General features: G+C 49.0%; 2 protein-coding genes across 3 annotated transcripts in view; one reads left to right on the top strand and one right to left on the bottom strand.

The window, feature by feature from the left end:
- The window catches only part of LOC142468238 (uncharacterized), a 407,600-nt gene that overhangs the window by 16,136 nt on the left and 371,393 nt on the right, over positions 1-20,071 (bottom strand). The gene's annotated exons all lie outside the window — the stretch shown is intronic.
- The window catches only part of LOC142468263 (uncharacterized), a 31,763-nt gene continuing 13,085 nt past the window's right edge, over positions 1,394-20,071 (top strand). Inside the window, exon 1 of the mRNA XM_075574629.1 lies at positions 1,394-1,457. The gene's annotated coding sequence lies outside the window, so the exon portion shown is untranslated. The remainder of the gene's footprint in view (positions 1,458-20,071) is intronic.

The following is a 20,071-nucleotide window of genomic DNA, read 5'->3' as shown; positions in this document are numbered from 1 at the left end:
AGAGACGCGCACGGGGAGAGAGAGACGCGCACGGGGAGAGAGACGCGCACGGGGAGAGAGACATGCGCACGGGGAGAGAGAGACGCGCACGGGGAGAGAGACGCGCACGGGGAGAGAGAGACGCGCACGGGGAGAGAGAGACGCGCACGGGGAGAGAGACGCGCACGGGGAGAGAGAGACGCGCACGGGGAGAGAGACGCGCACGGGGAGAGAGACATGCGCACGGGGAGAGAGACATGCGCACGGGGAGAGAGAGACATGCGCACGGGGAGAGAGAGACGCGCACGGGGAGAGAGAGACGCGCACGGGGAGAGAGAGACGCGCACGGGGAGAGAGAGACATGCGCACGGGGAGAGAGAGACATGCGCACGGGGAGAGACAGACATGCGCACGGGAGAGAGAGACGCGCACGGGGAGAGAGAGACGCGCACGGGGAGAGAGAGACGCGCACGGGGAGAGAGAGACGCGCACGGGGAGAGAGAGACATGCGCACGGGGAGAGAGAGACGCGCACGGGGGGAGAGAGACGCGCACGGGGAGAGAGAGACATGCGCACGGGGAGAGAGAGACGCGCACGGGGAGAGAGAGACATGCGCACGGGGAGAGAGAGACGCGCACGGGGAGAGAGAGACGCGCACGGGGAGAGAGAGACGCGCACGGGGAGAGAGAGGCGCGCACGGGGAGAGAGAGACATGCGCACGGGGAGAGAGAGACATGCGCACGGGGAGAGAGAGACATGCGCACGGGGAGAGAGAGACATGCGCACGGGGAGAGAGAGACGCGCACGGGGAGAGAGAAACGCGCACGGGGAGAGAGACATGCGCACGGGGAGAGAGACATGCGCACGGGGAGAGAGAGACATGCGCACGGGGAGAGAGAGACGCGCACGGGGAGAGAGACATGCGCACGGGGAGAGAGAGACATGCGCACGGGGAGAGAGAGACATGCGCACGGGGAGAGAGAGACGCGCACGGGGAGAGAGAGACGCGCACGGGGAGAGAGAGACATACGCACGGGGAGAGAGAGACGCGCACGGGGAGAGAGAGACATGCGCACGGGGAGAGAGAGACATGCGCACGGGGAGAGAGAGACGCGCACGGGGAGAGAGAGACATGCGCACAGGGAGATAGGGGCACGGGCAGGGGAGGGAGGGGGGGAGAGAGAGGCACAGTGATGGGGGAGAGAGACACAGTGAGGGGGGGGGCACAGTGAGGGGGGAGAAACGCACAGTAAGGGAGAGAAAAAAATGATTAAGAATGTAGATTAAATATGTGAATAATTGTGCTTATGATGGACTTTATTTTCCTGTTATTTTCCCTGTGCTAATTATTCTGCTCCATACAAAATGTCCCTAATATGTCACGATACTGAGATAAATCCCTTAATTTCCCAGCGTTCTCGTGTGGTAACGGGGAAGGGAGCAGCGCTGATTGGGACGACCCTAGGAAGCGATTCATGGTATGTTTATCAATTTAAACTTTTACATCCTCATAACCTTTTATAAAACACAGAACAAATGCAAAGAAAGCTGCAGAATGGCCGGTGTGGGGATCAAACCCACGGCCGCGGCATTATTATCCCCACAACTGCGCTATCCAGCAAGCAAGCAACTGTATGTAGCACGCGAGTCAGCGCCGGAGCTGCGGGAAAGTGTTTTACTCGTCACTTAGTGCGTCCCTAGTATAGAACGGCTGGCTAACCACTTAACATCACTTAATGTTTAATTACAGACAAATATATATATATATAACAGACATTTAAAAACACATAATGAGAAACATAAGGCCCGTAATATAGTGGGCGCGCTTGCTCCGGCGTGCGCGCGCGGCACTTATAATTGGCTGTGGTTAGCCAGCCGTTCTATACTAGGGACACGCGCGCGGCAGTGAGTGTGGAGCCGGCCGATCGGGGGAAACACTCTGATTTTATAGAATAGGTAAGTACAGTAAAGCAATACATTCCTATGTGAAGAAATAAACACATACATGTAACTTATTCGCTGGATCTTTTACTGCCTGATAAGATTATCACATGTCAAAGCGTAGAAATAAAATCAATGAGTCAAGGGTTCAAAAAGAAACAACATGAGTTTATCTGCACCAAGGCACAATTGAGAGAAAAGAATTCCAACAAGGAACTCAGGCCTCTGAAAACATATTGCTTGGATCACATTTTTATACATTTAAAAATGAGTAATACACCCCTTAAGGGGGCTACCTTAGAGATAAATGATAATATGATGACATACAAAAATACATATTGGTTGATACATAAATATGCTGCATACGCTATATTCTTATCGATAATTTACCATTATGTGGGCCTCTTAACCTTGTTACTCTGTCCAGCCCTGTATGCACTGTAGTTGTCAGATAACATATCCTACGGTCAGCAGAAATTATCTAAGGCAGGAAAAACCTTACGAATGCTATTTCAATTTATTACATGACTCGTAGGAATTACACAAGGGTGGGTTACATCCAGAAGCGATACTCTGCAGAATCAAAAATTCATAGTTCATTCACGAATGAAACAAATTGGCATACATACAAGCAAACACTCAAAATGGCGGTTAGGCCAAAATGGAGGTGATGATAGCCACACACATTATCTCAATCTTCACAGTCCTCTCTTTTTATTTTTGAAAACATAGTCTTTTAAGGATAATTCAGATAAAACTCAGAAGCGTTGCACTGGCCTGGAGGGCCAAGTTTGCATGGCTTTGATAGTTCTGGAAACTCACCGAGCTGCTGGCTATCATATCAGCCAGGTTGGTCTTTCTGCCATCATCTTCATCTGTATTCCATTGAGGAGGACTGACTTTTCCTTCTGAGATTGCATCTTCCGTAGTGTCGTCTGTGATCAGTGGCATGGCCTGGGTAGAGGGTGTTACACACCTTTGCAGTATGGATTTACTGCACATGACAGTCATACAAAACAATCAGAACTACAAACACACAGACAAATCCATTCATCAGTTTCGCTTCTAGAAAACCAACCAACATGGTAATTCCTAACAAAACACACCTCTTATCTCCACCTTTCCTTAATCTCTCCTGTATCTTTGCGATCTTCTCTACCTCATGCTCAATCTTACCACTTTGATCTCTAAAAAAACACAACATTGCTTTTTAACTAGGGCACATACGCTAAAACATAGTTATTCTGGAAGCCAGAGGGTCACGTGGTGATGACTTAGCTCAGATAGTGTCAACTCGCCCTCTTTTCCAAGCACGACAAGGTCTGTTTCTTTTCTTACTTTATTTTGGAGAAAGTAGGTAAATACAGTTTCTTGTCTAGAGGTGTAGGTATCTCTGTGTGTGCTTAGTAGTAAAGGGAGGTGAAAAGATAATCCTGCAGCACCATTACAGGGGTTACAGCGAGGTACTCACGAGTCCAGAGGAATGGTGGAAAGAGGAAAAAGCAATGTATGCTGGGTAGTAAGATAGTCTGGGGACAGACCATCTGTGGGCAGAGCAGAGGGGGAGAAAGCAGACTAGCCCATTAGAGAGAGAGGCTGAGGCTGCCATGGCAACTCACAGGAGTGTCTGGGGGAGCTACAATATGTAGCAATGATGATGCATCTTTAATACAGCAAGCTGCTGGGAGAGAGGAAATGGCACTGTATTTATCACACAAGCACTGTGTTTGTGCCCAGAGCCAAACACATACAGCTGGCACTAAAAGGCTGACAAGCAGGGCTGCGAGGAAAAAAGGGGGGGGGGTGAAACAGAAGTGTAGACAGGGGTATACCTGTTCCATGACAATAGTCCTGAGCCATTCTATTCTGTAGGGCCATTAATCTAATCTGTACCTGTTCTTGATTAAGTAAATTAATGAATGTAGTTGTATGATTGAGAACATCATCCAGTACATCCATAAGTACATTGAGCCTGTCATATAGCAACCCAACACCTACATTAGGAAATAAGCTAGCCCAAAATTGTTCTTTCCATAGACTACTTTTCAACCCATGTGCGTTGGAAGTGGCTCTGCTATTCCTGATCCTGCCAGTGGGTCATTGTAAAGGCAGGTACAATTGTACCAAGATAGCAAGACCCCGTCCAACCACATGGTAATACTCTGTAGGCCCATTTTCCACAAAGCCAATACACTCCCCTAGGTAAACTAGAATTTGTGCAAGCACTTTTTACTATCTTAATTACAGGGAACTGGACTTTGAGTCCAATATGGTGCAACAGATATATTCCACAGTAGAATAATATAACAAGTCCCGTGAGCCACAGACCTCACAATATGATTCTCTTAGGTGTATTAATCCTTTCAAACTACTCCAAAGGGATTGGTATCCATTGTCAACCAAAATACATAGTTCATAAATATGTGACTGCTACATAAAGCTTAAATCTTAGAGTGGGATTTACAGGGTATTAGGGGAACACAACACCAAAGGCAAGGGGTTACCTTTTCTCCTACCGCACTCAGATAAGTCACTAAACAGTATAGGTGACACAATTGAAGATCAGTAGTACTGTCATAGTCCACTCACTTTGAGTTGTAGAATGATGATATCCAGCAAGAGGTCTGTGTAGGCGTGCATCCAACTTGATTGAAGATCAGAAGAAATAGCCTCTAAAGAGGAACGTAGAGCACAGCAAGGGACAAATCGCAGGAACCAGCGCACCATAGGTTAAAATCTAGTTTATTGGTCCATAAGGGGAGACACTATGAAAACGGACAGCCACCCACTCTGACGCGTTTCGGGCTAAGCCCTTTGTCAAAGAGTATGCCCCAATCACAAAAATACACAGTTATATACATAAAATTTAATTACCTTAGTTAATCACACCCTCCGGAATCGATGACGTGGGTCATTGTAAAGGCAGGTACAATTGTACCAAGATAGCAAGACCCCGTCCAACCACATGGTAATACTCTGTAGGCCCATTTTCCACAAAGCCAATACACTCCCCTAGGGAAACTGGAATTTGTGCAAGCACTTTTTACTATCTTAATTAAAAATGAAGGCCACATCCTCCCTGTAAATTTTTAGTTCCAGGCTGTAAATACATTTTTACACAAATTTCATTAGTTGGTGGAGACAGCTGACCCATAAATTGATTTGTTGTTCCCAGTGCAAAATCCACCTAAAGGAACCTCATTTACCAGTGGAATTCGGTTTAAAAGTTTAGAAAAAGTCCTTTGTAAACAAATTCAAATTAACATTTCATTTTTTAAATTCGGCATTAGTGTAAGGTATCCCTACTCAAGGGGTTAAATGTAATTCTCTCTTTGGGGCCACTAGAGTATGGCAGGGATTCATTGTATATATTCCCTTGTGACCCATAAACCTGTGTAGCATTGTCCGAGATTGTATGATTGTCTGCAAAATGATGTGACCATAAAACAATAAACATTACAAATATTTCAAAACTGACCATCCCTTGTCATCATCTGGTTGGCGTAGGCTGATCTTGCCTAGCGAGGCATACATCTTAAAAACACACTCTAAAGCATAAAAATAATATTGAGTCCTGAAAAAACAAATTGTTTGTTTAAGACCGGGCCTTGCCTGAAGTCTTAATTCCTCGGTGGTTAAATGTTCTAGGATTATTGTGACTAGATACACTTACTGTTGGTCAAAAACGCTGGCTTGATGATTCTTTGTCTTTGTTAACTGTTTACGGTGGTGCCGGCACTTTTTTCTTGCGATGATGCTGCTTTGTATTCTCCTTGGTAGACTGTATAAGCTGCACCTAAGTTTGGAGAGACTTAAACATTTCATTAATAAAAGCACAAGGAGAGCGCTTTTAACCACTATAATTTAGTATTAGCACAAATTTTTTTTGTTTCACCACTATCTTGGCATCCGCGTATAAAATAAACACAAAAATACCTTGCTCACCAACTACAAAAGAAAGAAATCAACGGTACATACACTACCGACACACTTTATTGAAGTGTGGTCGGTACCGCAAGCCGGGAAATCTCCCGGCTTGCTAGTGGCCGCCCCTCGGCGTGCCGCGCGTCATAGACGCGCGGTCACGCGTCATCGGGAGCGTGCGCCCCCTGCACGCGTGTCCAGGGGCTCCCCGAGGGAGCCCTGGTGTCCCGCGATCGCGGGACAGCGGCAGGGGGTTCCGGGGGACCCGGCGGACCCGGCAGCGGTAGGGAGAGCGCCCCGATCGGAGGGCGCTCTTCCGCTGCTTCGGCGTGCGCCCGTCACACTCGGGCGCGCGCCAGGCTACTGCTGCGGCACAGAACGGGCAAATGCTCGAATAAACTGTGCCGCAGCAGTAGGGAAGTATCGTAAGAGAACACTGATAAGTGACAAGAGGTTGTCACTAAAAGTCCCTAAAGCTTGCACTCATTGTAAACTGTAAAATATACATAAAGTACCAGTTAAATACAGGTAAACCCCGTTATAGCGCGGTCCTCGGGGTCCACCCCGAGACCACTGCGTTAGTAACGGGGTCGCGCTAATTTTTTTTAAAAATGGCCGCCGCGCGCCTGATCGGGAGTGAGGAGGGAAGGAAGGAAGAGGTCTGCACAACATGCGGGCCGCATGCGGCCGGTCTGGCCTCTCTGTGCGGCCCGCGATGACTCTGGCCGGGCGCCAGTTAATTAAATAAATTTTAAAAAAGTTTTAAAAAATGGCGGTGATTCATCCCTCTCCCTCCCAGCCCCCTCCCTCTCCCTCCCAGCCCCCTCCCTCTCCCTCCCAGCCCCCAGGTTTTGTGGTGCGCGGTAGCAGGCTGCCGGTGAGGTCAGAGCATGCAGGGGGCGGGGCTTAGTACCGGGGAGAGTGGATGTGCTGAGCTGATCTAAAAGGTGTGTGTGTGGGGGGGGGGGTGTTAAAATGGCGGCTGAAGGACAAAAGATGTTAAATCCAGCAACGAAAGGGTTAACCAGCAATAGACCAGGCAGTAAGCTGCAGGTACCCTTGGGCAGGAGAAGGGTTTAAAGGGATGCCTCAGGCAGGGCTGTACATGACAAGTGAGATAATCCTATTATATTCATGCTGCCTTCCCATGGCGAGGGGGGGGGTGGGCTGCTGACATGTGAGGGGGGGGTGGGCTGCTGACATGTGAGGGGGGGGTGGGCTGCTGACATGTGAGGGGGGGAGTGGGCTGCTGTCGTGAGGGGGGGGTGGGCTGCTGACATGTGAGGGGGGGGTGGGCTGCTGACATCTGAGTGCTGTGAGAGCTGTGAGCTGTGTGTAGTGAGAGTGTGTGCAGTGTGCAGTGAGAGTGTGTGCTGTGTGCAGTGTGTGCAGTGAGCAGTGTAAGCAGTGAGAGTGTGTGCAGTGTGCAGTGTGCAGTGTGTGCAGTGAGAGTGTGTGCAGTGTGTGCAGTGAGAGTGTGTGCAGTGTGAGCAGTGTGTGCAGTGTGAGCAGTGTGTGCAGTGTGAGCAGTGTGTGCAGTGAGAGTGTGTGCAGTGTGAGCAGTGTGTGCAGTGTGAGCAGTGTGTGCAGTGTGAGCAGTGTGTGCAGTGAGAGTGTGTGCAGTGTGTGCAGTGAGTGTGTGTTGTGTGCAGTGTGAGCAGTGTGTGTGCAGTGTGTGCAGTGAGAGTGTGTGCAGTGTGAGCAGTGTGTGCAGTGAGAGTGTGTGCAGAGAGTGTGTGTTGTGTGCAGTGTGAGCAGTGTGTGTGCAGTGTGTGCTGCGTGCAGTGTGCAGTGTGAGTAGTGTGAGCAGTAAGAGTGTGTGCTGTGTGCAGTGTGCAGTGTGAGCAGTGAGCAGTGTGTGTGCAGTGAGAGTGTGTGCAGTGTGAGCAGTGAGAGTGTGCAGTGTGCGGTGAGCAGTGTGAGCAGTGAGAGTGTGTGCTGTGTGCAGTGTGCAGTGGGAGCAGTGTGTGCAGTGTGTGCAGTGTGTGCAGTGTGCAAAAAAAAATTTCATTTAATTTTTTTTTTTTAAACGGGAGCCACGGGAATACCGCGTTATAACGGGGTTTACCTGTAGCTAGTACCACTAATATCAAATTATTCCAGACCAAATGGGAAATATCCACATAAACTTTACTATAACACAACTAAAACGTATACATCTTTTTTACAAGCTAACAGCTGACGAAATGCATCAAATGACAACTAATAAACCATAAATAAAAGAGTCCCCATGTGAACGAAACGGACAGTATACGGTAAACAAAAATGCTAGTATGAACACAAGTGTAAAGCCCTATCAGAACATGAGGGGCCAGTGTCCATAATATACTAACAATGCTAATTAGCTTCACCACAAAACACTGCAGAGTAGCAGCTTATCACATTAATACTTAGTTCCCAAACAGGCTCAAAATAAAGCTATCCAATAGTTATGCTGGAAAATGTAAAGAGGAGGGGTATATCCCTCTCTACATGAATATTCATGCAATAACATGTTGCTATGTGTAGCAATGAGTAGACAGCACCAAAACACAACACAGTATGAATGGAGTCATATCGGCAAGGAATATTCAAGGATAAATAACAAAACAACACACATAAGGTAATGTTGCAATGAACAAAATAGGCAGAGTCCGCATATAGACAGGTGTGTTATGGAAAATCATATAAATTATCCTCTTTTGTTCATATGCAAATCCTATGCCATGTGAACAATATACGACATAAAGAATGATGGTATTTAAAACATCAGCAGCTGGAGATTTAAATATATATATATATCATGAATTTGACAAAAGCTACTGCTTAAAAAATAAAATCTGGATTGCCTACAGTTGCATTCTTTAAAATGAGAGGCTATAGATCAGGGTTCAAATTGAGACACCTTTTGGAGGGAAAGGAGAAGTAATGGTTAAAAGTTATAAAAAAATACCTCACATATGCAGTTAACTTAAAAAAAAAATGATTTAATATGTGACTTTATGCTTACTCGTTTATATCGTACGCTTTGTGACGTACTGAGTATACTTTTGACACTATTCAAATACGGAAAAACATATTAAATATTATTGTATTGTTAATAAAACAATTATAACAAATAGAATTTTAAAAAAAAACATCTCCTAATTAGAACAAATAGAATTGAAATGTGTTTACTGGTTTCTGCGTAGAGGTAATTTGGATACTGCATGTGGGGATTATAACCCCTTCTTGTAATAATTCCTACATAATAGGGGCTATGCCATCTAAAGCATTTCTGCTCAGTGGGTATTGGCCAATAAACTTAGTCCAAAAATAAATACATTACAGAATCATTCTCTTTCCCCATACTATAACTTAGCTGCTTTTAAACATTTTTTCTCTCTCTCAGCTTCTAGTTAACTTTTCATGCCTGGAATGTGGTCTTTGTACATTCCTTAAGCTGGAGGAGGGGGGCAGCCCGCTTGGCTGCTTTTAACCTTCCCTCTTTTAAATGACTGCTGTTCAAAAATCAGACGAGCAGTGTTTTTTTAAGAAAACAAACCGTTAGTTTCCTATTATAAGTTTGAACAGAGAAACCTTGATAACTAAAAAAACAAAAACAAAACCATCTCTGCAACCCTTCCTATAAAAAAATCTTATTGTTTTATCTTATTATATATTAGTGAAAGCACTGTATGCCTGTCTGCATCTTCCTGTGTCCCTACGGACAATCTGATTGCACCTTTGGCCTGTCACTCCGCCTCAGGCCATGCCCGCCCCCGCACACCTCTCATTGGTCTGCGGTCCGCCCCCGCACAACTCTCATTGGTCTGCGGCCAACACCACTGCCACACTGTCCCACCCCTCACTGACCTACACCACTGACACACTCTCCCACCACTCACTCACTGAGCTTTGGGAACGCTTGCCAGCACCTAACCCTCACTGCTCTGAGAGATTTGCACCTAACCCTCACTGCTCTCAACCCAGAAAACCCTGACCGCCTGCTACCACGACAGAACTGCACAATCAGGTACACAGTCTTATTGCTTTCAGCACTGCAACATTCCACACCCTCACACAACACCACACACACCGCACGCTCACACCGCCTCCTACGGCCTACACTGCCAACACACCTACCCTTCACCTCACCGCACTGTCTCATCCTCACCTTTCCAACGGACACCGCACCCCCCCCCCCCCCGAGGCAGCAGCGCTGTGTGATCCTCACCTCTCCAACGGACACCGCATCCCCCCCTCCCCCCCGAGGCAGCAGCGCTGTGTGATCCTCACATCACCAACGCACACCGCACGTGGCCGCAGCTCCTCCGGAGATCACACCACACAGAACCAACATTCCCCGTGTCTCCCTGTTTCCCGTGCTTTCACCCCCCCCCCCGGTGCCGCTACAGTCAGCGGGGGAGCAGAGCGAGCGCCCGGGACACCCCCCACGGCTCTCAAGCATGCGCTGCGCGCCCCCGCGCTCTCCTCCTCTCCCCGTGTCACCTCCCCCCCGGTGCTCCGCTCAGCTCTCCCCCCCGGAGCTCCGCTCAGCTCTCCCCCCCTGGAGCTCCGCTCAGCTCTCCCCCCGGAGCTCCGCTCAGCTCTCCCCCCCCGGTGCTCCGCTCACCTCCCCCCCGGTGCTCCCCTCACCTCCCCCCCGTGCTCCCCTCACCTCCCCCCCGGTGCTCCACTCACCTCCCCCTGGTGCTCCACTCACCTCCCCCCCGGTGCTCCGACAGGCAGTGGACACGCGGCGCCTAAGATGGCGGCGCCCGGAAGGACCCCCTTCCTCCCTCGCGGAGTAAGATGGTGGCGGACGGAAGGAGAGGTGACGTGTGTGTGTGTGTGTGTCACTGTGTGTGTGTGTGTGTCACTGTGTGTGTGTCAGACACTCTAGGGTGGGGACCGGAGCTATGCATGGGGGGGGGGAGCAGGAGCGGAGAGAGAGGGGGGAGCGGAGAAACATACAGGGGGAGTGGAGAGGAGGGACACGGAAATTGTAAGCAACCCACCCCCCCTCCTGTCCACTGTCCCCCCCCCGTCCACTGTCCCCCCCCCCTCCTGTCCACTGTCCCCCCCCCTCCTGTCCACTGTCCCCCCCCCCTCCTGTCCACTGTCCCTCCCCTCCTCCCGTCCACTGTCCCTCCCTCTCCCGGGCAACGCCGGGTCTCTCAGCTAGTTTACTATATATTTATAATTCCTTATCTTTCTTACACACACCCACACACACATATACACACGTTCTCTGAGTTTATCTTCCATCAACATTCATTCTACTTTCTACAAAACTCCAACATGATCTTAATCTCGTGGGCCAGAGTAAAACTTAATAAAGCTTCCTTACTCCATAAGATCAGACTCTTTCTTTTTGTTTAAATAAAAAATAAACATTTACTTTTTAAAACTTTGCATTCTAGATATACCTTGCTTTTAGTCCTGACTCCTCTAAATCAGCACATAAAATTTTAATTTAAAACTTCATTTAAATATTGTAACACGCCTACGCCCAGGAACAAACATGTGCTACTGTAAAAAATACAAATTCATACTTGAGTCAGGGAATTTGAACTGCCAAATTTTAATTCTCTTTTAAAATATTACACTAACAGACTTTAACATACAATACTTCCTAGGTTTATTTTAAATGCTACTGTCATGCCTTGTAAATGGCAGCAGGCTTAATACACTTTGACAAAAGGGTTTAAACTTAAATGACCCTTTTACAAGAGATTATTTGTTATTTTTATGATTAGTACTGACGTGACAATGTAAGGCGCTATGTACACTAATGGCGCTATATGAATAAATGTGAAACCCAGTGATTCGGAACGGCACTATGACACAGTGATAGTGTTCTTAAATAATATAAATTAAATTAGAATATGGTGAAACTGAAAAAACTCTCAATCTTCCAGGGAATATGCACTGATTCCCTTACAAACGTTAGGATCCAGGGCAGGAAGGGAGCGGTATCGTCAGGAACACCCAGAAAAAAACATATAAATAATAATCATAGTGTAGTACTTAAAATAAATGTGAATCAAAACGCAAAAAAACTTGGCTCTTGTGGATAACCTACTTACAAAAAGTAGAATAAAAAACAGCAGGTGTGTTTAAAGATGAGTCTTTAGGCACCTCAGCTTGGGATCGCAGCACACAACAGTCACTACTGGTGGCAGGCTGGATGGTGTTTTCACAGAGGCTTCAGACTCCCAGTCAGGCATAAGCATTCATACAGAGAAGGGAGGAAATCATAGTGTTTTACCAGGTAACACCAAACTTTATCAAGGAAAACGTGTAAGACATGTACTCACAATAAATAGAATGAGCACAATCACATAGGGGTTTCTTTAGGCAGTAGGTATGACGGCTCGGTGGATGAAAAACGTCCTCCACTCACTATCCCTCCTCGAGGGTGCCCCCTCGTCCGGTGTCGGATGGATGGCGTCTGTCGTCACTTCCTGGCCTGGGGGTGACGACTTCCGGTAGGAGCGGGTAGATCGAAGGGTGGAAGGATCGCCGGACCGCAACTGTGCCTCTGGGGATGGAGCAGGTAGTCAGACTACCAGACTGTAGTTCAGCTGTACTCTTGCTTCCTCAGGAGGAAGCTGCGGTATGCAGTGAAACGCGTTGAGCCAAGCAAGGAAGCAGAGTACAGCTGAACTACCATTCGTTCCACCAACGAATCCTTTAATACCCAGGTGAGAGATCTGTATGACCGCTTCATTAAGCGGGGCTACAATCACTATGACCTAATTAAAACAATTGAGGAGGTCTCAGCCATGGATAGGAGAGACCTGCTCCAGCGGTCCCCTAGGAAGCCCATCCTGGATGATTGCCCACTCTTTATCACCCCTTATAGCAAACAGGGAGAACAGATAAGGAAAATTTTGAAAATACATTGGTCTGTTCTCTGTTTAGATCCTGTGTTAAGACCAATAGTTTCATCAGGTCCTAGAGTTGTCTTTAAGAAGGCCAGAACCCTAGCCAATACCCTCTCACCAAGCCTTTTTAACAAAATCAATGTAAAGCACCCAAACCTACCAAAAGGGACATTCAAATGCAATAAGTGCAAAATATGTCCAAAGTTGATACAAGGTAATACCTTCACGTCTACCGTGAACAGAACAATCCATAATAACAAGATGTTCATTAATTGCAACTCTACTTTAGTTGTTTACTTGATCACGTGTGGTTGCGGGTGCCAATACGTAGGTCGTACGACAAGATGTCTCAAAACCAGAATGATGGAGCACTTCAGGCTCATATCTAAAGGAGATCTTAGCCATCCTGTCTCTAAGCACTTTTCATGTTGTAACAGAGGAGTTCCCACTAATTTTTCTTTTCAAGGTATAGAAATAGTTGCTCCCTCTATTCGAGGGGGTAACAGAACCCTACAGTTGGATCGCCGTGAGGCATTCTGGATCTTTACATTACGGACCAGGGTGCCTCACGGTATGAACACTGATTGGGACCTCACACATTTTTTGTAGTTACATTTTTTGTAGTTGCATTTTTTGTAGTTACATTTTTTGTGGTTACACTTTTTGTAGTTACACCCCTTTGTAGTTACATCATTGGTAGTTGCTTTTTCAAAATTGATTAGTATATATATGAGTCTGAAGTGCCTATGATCATTCTGGTCAATCTATCCCCAAAATTTTGTGGATTAGGATATTCATATCTTCCTTCTTTAATGATTGTGAACAACCATAGGATGATGTCTCCTCTACAGTCGTTTACATTTTTGTTTTTTCTACTGATTACACATCTATGGTATGATGCCTCTACATTATATATGCTCATACTAAATCTGAACTATGCATTATGAAGGGTTTCATTGTTTGTTGTTTCTTTAAACTTTTTGATAACTATGTAGATTATTTTTTCTCCAAGAATACTAGTTATGTACAAATATCAATATTCGGTATTTCTTTCTTTCTTTTTTTCTTATCTTCTTACTTATTTTTGTTGCTTAATTTTTACTACATGTTCTGTCTTATAGTTTTTGTCATTAGTATTTTATTCTGTTCTTTTTGTGACAATTATAATTTCTTTAATTATCTATTTTACTAATCAGAATGAGCATTTCTGTGCACTTTCTTGTATTGATTGCTGGATTCAACTAAAGATATAATTACATGTTATTAGTAACACAACCAATTAGAGGGTATACTCAGTGTATATACACTGCCTCTAATATATGACTCCAGCTCTAACAATACATTGAGATTGGGAATGAGGGTTCCCAGTTCCCTTAGTATTTTTCAACATATTCACCTATATACTATATATGTTGCCAAGGATTAGTTTTTTCAATCTCTACCATCATTTATCTAGTACTGTTTCAATTAATGTAGACTCTGATTTAGCTATCTCTAACTTGGCTTCCATATCTAGTATATATTTTTAACATTTTTAATCTTATTTTCGTATGGGTTATCGATTGATTTTGTCTGTTATCCTTTCTCTCTAAGGGGTTAGGCTCAATCCTATATCCATTGGTTTTGTCTATATTAGTTTCCTATGTGTTTTATGTGTGTTTGATATTTTTTTGATTAAAGTTTTCATATTCAACATTATGGCTCTTTTCAGCCAATCACGGCGCTTTGTGCGTTCTCTCCACTATGGGCGCGAGCAGGGAGTCTGGCGCGCGTCATAGCAGTGACTAGACCACCAGGCGCATGGAGATGACGTCACAAATGCCGCGATTTTGGCGCGAAAATGCTTATGGATATAAGGATGCACCTATGGCACTCTCTGTACACCTTGAGAAAGTCCTTTACGGACGAACGCGTAGGTGCGTTCCTACCATTGTTTCTTTTGCACTGACCATTAAAGAACCTTTTTAATACTTATCCCTGCTTGGAGTTACCCTCATTTTGGCGACCCACTAGCTGGTATGCTGCCAAGAAACGCTGCTGTGCTCCTCTACATCTCTGCTGCTTGTATTTAGATGAATAGAAATCTTTGCATTTGTGTTAACGGAAATAATCTACATGAAATATATCACTTATTTATTAACAAGATCCAGAAAAAGACACAACTGGGGAAAACAGCAGCAACGCCCGAAGTATTAGAGGCTAGTACACCCCACATTTCTTATAACATGAAGTACACATCAGATATTAATCTGATACATTATTATAATAAATTAATAACTCACACAATCTATACACACACACATATATATTTATGCACATATATATATATATATATATATATATATATATATATATATATGTGCATAAATATATATGTGTGTGTATCTTATACTATATTAGTGAAAGCACTGTATGCCTGCATGCATGCATGCCAGCCTGCCTGCCTGCTGGATGTCCGGTGTCCCTAGGGGAAATCTCATTGGTCCCTTGGGCCGCCCCCGCACACCTCTCATTGGCCTGAGGCGGAGTGACGGCCCAAAGGACACACAGGGACACAAACACACACACAGGGACACAAACACACACACAGGGACACACACAGGGACACACACACACACACACACACACTCACACTCACACTCACACACACACACACAGTAGGGGGGGGTGTACATTAGCAGCATGTATAACCCGGGGGGGGGGGCTCACATACCCGCCGGAGCCTCCGCCTCTTCCTCCCCGAAATCAGCCTCCACACGCGCGCACGTCCTCCTCTCCCCGTGTCTCCCGCGCTTTCAAACACCCCCCCTCGGCGCCGCTACAGTGAGCGGAGGAGCGAGTGCCCGGGACACAGCGGGGGAGCGGCCACAACAAGCTGCCTCCCGCCTCAGTTCCACGTGGGAGCGGCCGGACGGGTGAGTGAGCGGCCTTCACCCACCCCTCACCCCCCTTCAAATCACCTCCCCTCCACCCCCCCCCCCCGGCGCCGCTACAGTCAGCGGAGCGAGCGAGCGCCCGGGACACAGCGGGGGAGCGGCCACAACAAGCTGCCTCCCGCCTCAGATCCACGTGGGAGCGGCCGCTACAGTGAGCGGAGGAGCGAGTGCCCGGGACACAGCGGGGGAGCGGCCACAACAAGCTGCCTCCCGCCTCAGATCCACGTGGGAGCGGCCGGACGGGTGAGGGAGCTGCCGGACGGGTGAGTGAGCGGCCGGACGGGTGAGGGAGCGGCCTTCACCTCCCCTCACCCCCCTTCACCTCCCCTCACCCCCCTTCACCTCACCTCCCCTCACCCACCCCTCACCTCCCCTCACTCCACTTCCCTTCCCTTCCACCTCCCTCCACCCCCCCTTCACCTCCCCTCCACCCCCCCCTTCACCTCCACCCCCCTTCACCTCCCCTTCACCCCCCCACCTCCCCTTTCACCCCCCCCCACCTCCCCTTAACCCCCCCCCACCTCCCCTTCACCCCCCCCCCCCACCTCCCCTTCACCCCCCCCCCACCTCCCCTTCACCCCCCCCCCACCTCCCCTTCACCCCCCCCCACCTCCCCTTCACCCCCCACCTCCCCTTCACCCCCCCCACCCCCCCTTCACCTCCCCTCCACTCCCCCCTTACAACCTCCCACCACCTCCTCACCACCTCCACCCCCCCACCACCTCCACCCCCCTTCCCACCTCCCCCACCCCCCTTCCCAACTCCCCCCCACCCCCCCCCCTTCCCACCACCTCCCCCCCACCCCCCCCCCGGGATGTAATTTTGGGGGGGCGGACGACAGGGTTGGGCTTCCCCCGGGTGACTGACTGAATGGGTGGGTGACTGACTGAATGGGTGGGTGACTGAATGGGTCACCATTCTCCCCTCCACCCCCCCTTCACCTCCCCTCCACCCCCCCTTCACCTCCCCTCCACCCCCCCTTCACCTCCCCTTCACCTCCCTCCACCCCCCCTTCACCTCCCCTCCACCCCCCCCCTTCACCTCCCCTCCACCCCCCCCCCTTCACCTCCCCTCCACCCCCCCCCCTTCACCTCCACTCCCCTCACCTCCCCTCCACCTCCCCTCACCTCCCCTCACCTCCCCCCCCTCACCTCCCCTCCACCCCCCCCCCCTTCACCTCCCCTCCACCCCCACCCTTCACCTCCCCTTCACCTCCCCTCCACCCCCCCTTCACCTTCCCTTCACTCCCCCCTTACAACCTCCCACCACCTCCTCACCACCTCCACCCCCCCACCACCTCCACCCCCCTTCCCACCTCCCCCACCCCCCTTCCCAACTCCCCCCCACCCCCCCCCTTCCCACCACCTCCCCCCCACCCCCCCCCCCCCCGGGATGTAATTTTGGGGGGGCGGACGACAGGGTTGGGCTTCCCCCGGGTGACTGACTGAATGGGTGGGTGACTGACTGAATGGGTGGGTGACTGAATGGGTGGGTGACTGAATGGGTGGGTGACTGGGTGACTGACTGAATGGGTGGGTGACTAGGTGACTGACTGAATTGGTGGATGACTGGGTGGGTGACTGAGTGGGTGGGTGACTGAGTGGGTGGGTGACTGAGTGAGTGGGTGGGTGACTGAGTGAGTGGGTGGGTGACTGAGTGAGTGGCTGGGCGACTGAGTAAGTGGGTGACTGAGTGAGTGGGTGACTGGGTGAAAGTGGGTGACTGGGTGAAAGTGACTGGGTGGGTGTGTGGGTGGGTGTGTGGGTGACTGGCTGGGTGGGTGTGTGGGTGACTGGGTGGGTGGGTGTGTGGGTGACTGAGTGAGTGGGTGGGTGACTAAGTGAGTGGGTGGGTGACTGAGTGAGTGGGTGGGTGACTGAGTGAGTGGGTGGGTGGGTGACTGAGTGGGTGGGTGGGTGACTGAGTGGGTGGGTGGGTGGGTGAAAGTGGGTGACTGGGTGAAAGTGACTGGGTGGGTGTGTGGATGACTGGGTGGGTGTGTGGGTGACTGGGTGACAGTGCGTGGGTGGGAGACGGTGGGTGACTTACCTTGACCCCGTGGCATCTGGCTGGGGCAGGAGGTGAGTTCGGGAAGCTGGCGGGGGGGGGTCAAGAGAGGCAGGAGGCCCGCGCCGCGCTTACCCTCCGTCTGGGAGCCGGCGCACGTGAGGGGGAGTGCAAGAGGCCCGGGCCGCGCCGCGCTTCCCCTCCGTTCCTCATTGTGAGCGAGGGGGGAGGAGCCTGGAGTTTGCTGCTGAGCAGGAGGGCCGTGCTTCCCCTCTCCGGGCGCCGGCGCACGTGAGGGTGATGGTGCGGCTGGGGATGTTGCGGAGCGTGGGGATTTGGGTGAGGTGGGGAGGGGGGAGAGAGTGAGGGGCACCGGGAGAGGAGGGGCACCGGGAGAGGAGGGGGGGGGTGTGGAAGGTGAGCTGCGGTCCAACTGACGGGGGAGAGTGAGGCCAAGCAACAGAGTGTGTGTGTGTGTGTGTGTGTGTGTTGTCACTCCGCCTCAGGCCAATGAGAGGTGCGGGGGCGGGCGGCCCAAGGGACCAATGAGATTTCCCCTAGGGACACAGGAAGATGCAGACAGGCATACAGTGCTTTCACAAATATATAATAAGATATATATATATATATATAGCAAATGGAAATATTCCTGTATGCTCATTTGCATGTCTTAGACAGGTCTGCAACCCCGCCTTTCACCATTATCACCCAGCACACAGCACTTCCACTGCAGCAAGGGATTCTGGAAATGACATGCAAATGTGCACACAGTGTCACCTTTTGCTTCAAAACCATTTTTAACATGGTTCCCTATAGGCTTAATTTATGGGATAAGCACCAAAACGTATTTACTTGCAAATGGTGTGCCGGCTGTGCATTGGATTATATATATATAATTTATGCACATATTTATGCATATATATATATATATATATATATATATGCATAAATATGTGCATAAATTATTTATATATATATATATATATATATATCACACACACACACACAAACTACTGCAAACCTGTCGCTCCCAGCAGCACGGACCATACACACACAAAGTGTGCGTCACGTGCACGCACGTTCGCACAGGCGCGCCCGCACCTACTATAGAACACGCCTAAGAACTGGAACCATACTACTAGTGAAGAAGCTGGTTAAGGGAGAAGAACTGAATAAACAATGTTGTGTGTGTGTGTGTGTGTGTGTTTTTATGTATCAATAAATATTGTGTTACACTTTTTACTTATAGTTTGTTGTCTCTTTTGAGCCCCATTTATATTATTGGGGATTAAATAATCCCCTTTTGGCTGTATAGTGTTGTTACTGTACACAATACCTCTGAACACGCATGGTGTTGCGTATTTCTTTATTAACCCCCGGTGCGCTGGGTGCATCTGTATTTTCCGTTGCGGGGTAAGTTTGCCTTAGGGCGTTCCTACACAGGAGTGACTGGGAGTACCACACACATCCAGCAGCAAGGGGCTTATTCTGCCTGACAACGCGTGACAGCACGAGCGCGGCGCCTCTGCTTTCATTTAAGGTAGAACCATGCTACTCCCTAAGGAGCCGTATACATTGGGAGAACCCAACTAAATGTGAAAGGGATCCATCTATTATACCAGGGGAGGGTCCCACTCCTAAGCCCCAGTAACTGGGCAGCACTACTGAAGTGAGCCCACCCCCCCTGGCACATGCTCCAATGCAGGGGTGAGCAAACTTTTTATGCCGAGCCCCACTTTTCATCCATGAAATTTCTCGGGGCCCCCCCTGCCTGATCAAAATCACATGAAAAAAAAAAAAACCCCTTTATTAAACGGTATACAATGTAAATACAAATATATATATATACAGGTAAACCCCGTTATAACGCGCCTCGCTATACCGCGATTCGGTTATAACGCAATTTTCCCGTGGCTCCCGTTTTGCACACTGCACACACTCACTGCACACACACTGCTCATTGCTCACACTGCACACACTGCACACACACTGCTCATTGCTCACACTGCACACACTCACTGCACACACACTGCTCATTGCTCACACTGCACACACTGCACACACACTGCTCATTGCTCACACTGCACACACAATGCACACTGCACACACACTGCTCATTGCTCACACTGCACACACACTGCACACTGCACACACACTGCTCATTGCTCACACTGCACACACTGCTCACACTGACACACACTGCACACACTGCTCACACTGACACACACTGACACACACTGCACACTGCACACACACACACACACACACACACACAGGTTGTAAACATAGTGGAGCCTGAACTACAAGTACCGAGAGACCCCGCGGGGAAAGGACGATAATACGTCGGTCTGTTGCTGGCCCCAGTTTATTTGTCCCTAATTGGAGCCTGCAATTACTTACAACCCCAGGATCCGACTCCACACAGAGGGGTTG

Source organism: Ascaphus truei, chromosome 1 (genome assembly GCF_040206685.1).
Source record: "Ascaphus truei isolate aAscTru1 chromosome 1, aAscTru1.hap1, whole genome shotgun sequence".
NCBI classification, from domain to species: domain Eukaryota; kingdom Metazoa; phylum Chordata; class Amphibia; order Anura; family Ascaphidae; genus Ascaphus; species Ascaphus truei.
Note: the sequence above shows the minus strand (reverse complement) of the source record. Positions and strands in the feature narration are given on the sequence as shown.